Raw genomic sequence first — 3,279 nt, 5'->3', positions numbered from 1 at the left:
CAGCTTATTGGCACGAAATTCGCGCCCGTCAATGCCAAACAATTGTTGTCATAGACTTCGGAAAGCTAAATGCTTGTAATGAAAGTCACTTAGCGTGCACGGGCGAAAGCCTGGGGCCGTTCGGGCTATCAATGTGTCTCGAATCTGTGAAATCATAACTGTGACTTATATCGACATTCTATCTGTCTCTTATCTCCGTTATCACCAGGCTGTCACGTAATTGTAAAATGGGAACTCTAGGACGGAAAAGTGACGAATCGAAAGTATCGTGAGCGCGTATTATGATGTATGTACAGGAATACGTGGATTAGAGCGATAGAAGAAAGAGAAATGGAAGAGCAAAGACGAGCGCTTAAAAAGAAGGATAGGCAGGGTCAGACCCTCAGATGTGCGAGGATTCTCCAACGATAGACGTGTACGTGTGCTGATCTTTGTAATTATAAATTGTGAATACATGTGATTAATATTATTTTCATTTTTATTTTGCGCATGTTACAAGTTATAAATAAATATAAACAAACAACACTAACTCGATAACATTAAATCTAAGTACCAAAATGATTAATTTACTGTGTTTTTGTTATTTATTACTCCTGCTTTTAGGTATTCGGTATTCGGCCGAATAGTGATTAAATACTCGGTATTCGGCCGAATAGTGAAAAATAGGCCGAATAGGCCGAATACCGAATAGTAACCGAATATTCGTTACATCACTAGCATTTACCAGTCGAAAGGCCCGATGCGGGCATTTATTTAAATTATAGCTAGGTGCGCCCCTAGTGGCATACAGTGACAGAAAGAAAGAAAGAATCCGGTTTTTTAGCTTTATATAGTATGACCAGAAGATGAGCCCGGCGCTGCCCGGGCAAAAAAACAACAAAGATTAAGATTAGAGAAGTTGAGGAGCAAGTTCAAATGTTACTTGTACACGGCAAGCAGAAGTACACGGTTTACGTTTTAACTCCAAGAAAAAATCGTTGCGGCGCACGCTCACAACATCACGTGATCAGTGACGTTCACTGAGTCACGTGATTGACTCACGGGAAATTTGTTGAAAAATGGCGGATAAATTTAACATCGAAGGTAAATAAACAAATTAAACTATTTTAAAGTATTTATAGGATGTTTAATAACACTAGATAATTATTTTTAATTAGCGTGGTGTCTCCTACCGTACGATCGGACTAGTTCATACTTTTGTCGAAGGAAGAAGTGGCTTATGTAAATCCGAAAGCAACTCGGAAAATTATTTTTAGAAAATTTACAAACGTATTACGCTGTTGATGGTAGAAGATGCCGTGGAAGAACAAACCTACCTTAAGATAAACTATTATGAAGGCAAATATATGTAAATTCTATAGGCACTGCGCATCACTTGCTAAAAAATTGAATAATTAAATAATTTCTGGATTAAAATCGTCTGTTTCTTTACAATAGTATTCGAAAATGCTTAAATAATAATTATTTTAATAAAATAGGTAATAATTTTAACCCCAAACACAAAAAAAAAGAAGTTTAAACCGATCTTCTACTCGCCATGCTAGACTGCGACTATATATCCAGATGGCACAACGCGCTGATTGATCGACTGAATGACGTCAACCTACTGGAAATGTTGATCAATTAGCCTAAACTTTGTAAGAGTTTTGAGAGCGAACAGACGTTATAATTATAGACATTTCATCTAAAACTCGATAAAAGGCACTTATTTATAATTTCACTAGATCTTGTGTGTAGCTAATTGTGTGACATTAATGTTAAATCAAAAAAACACAACACCTTAATTTGCTGAAAAATTTAATGAAAAAGCAAACGTTTTCAGCCAAATCTGTTGGCCATCATCAGGCTAAGAATATTCGAATTCGAATATAAATAAAATAGAACAAAAATGTAAATACAAATAAAAATAACGAATGACATATATATATATAAATTAAATGTATAAATAACAATAATTTTTCAATAATTTTAACATATTAATGTTAAAAATATTGAAAAATTTTCAATTAAGCTAAATTACGTGACATCAAAGATCTTAATGTTGAGAGAGTTTTAAACATCAAGAAGTAACTTTTATCTGTTTTTCATTTCAATAAAGCATTTTTGTACATTTACTATAATAATAAAATAATCAAAAAACAACAAATGTAAATTGCAAATTATGTTTTTTTTTACATTTTTTATTAGACAATACAGTATTTTTAAACTTACAAAACCTTGTAATGTATATAAAACATTAAATACAACAGAATATGCTAAGTGGAAATGCAGATTAGTTAACAATTTAATATAATTTTCACCTATACATAATTCATAGTTTTTAATGCATAATTGTTAAAACACTTTAAATAATAAGTTATTTTTTCTACAAGTTCTCTAATCCATTGGTTTGCTTTTCAAATCAAATCCTGTGGAAATTTAAATATAGATACTGAATATCAGTATCTACTTCGCTTTATATTTTCCTACTCAACACAAACAAAAATAGCTTACTATGAAAACATTACAGTACAAATGCAACATTACTTTTTCCTGGTACTTATATTGATAAACAATTTCCATGATAAAATGTGTGGAAATTCTTATTTAAAACATATTCAAAGGAATTTAAATACAGTATTATTGATTGTTAAATAATTTATACAAGAATTTTATACTTTTAATTTGAAAAATGGTCATACAAATTTGATTAAACATATTTACAGATATATCTATTATGGAACTGGATACATGAAATTTCTGTAAATTTGAAAAGTGTTGTTTCTTAACACACAGATTTTGAACTGACATTCAAAAGCACAAANAAAATTGAATAATTAAATAATTTCTGGATTAAAATCGTCTGTTTCTTTACAATAGTATTCGAAAATGCTTAAATAATAATTATTTTAATAAAATAGGTAATAATTTTAACCCCAAACACAAAAAAAAAGAAGTTTAAACCGATCTTCTACTCGCCATGCTAGACTGCGACTATATATCCAGATGGCACAACGCGCTGATTGATCGACTGAATGACGTCAACCTACTGGAAATGTTGATCAATTAGCCTAAACTTTGTAAGAGTTTTGAGAGCGAACAGACGTTATAATTATAGACATTTCATCTAAAACTCGATAAAAGGCACTTATTTATAATTTCACTAGATCTTGTGTGTAGCTAATTGTGTGACATTAATGTTAAATCAAAAAAACACAACACCTTAATTTGCTGAAAAATTTAATGAAAAAGCAAACGTTTTCAGCCAAATCTGTTGGCCATCATCAGGCTAAGAATATT

This window comes from Centruroides sculpturatus, unplaced genomic scaffold, assembly GCF_000671375.1.
Source record: "Centruroides sculpturatus isolate CEXI.00-Female unplaced genomic scaffold, Cexi_2.0 scaffold505, whole genome shotgun sequence".
NCBI lineage: Eukaryota > Metazoa > Arthropoda > Arachnida > Scorpiones > Buthidae > Centruroides > Centruroides sculpturatus.
Note: the sequence above shows the minus strand (reverse complement) of the source record.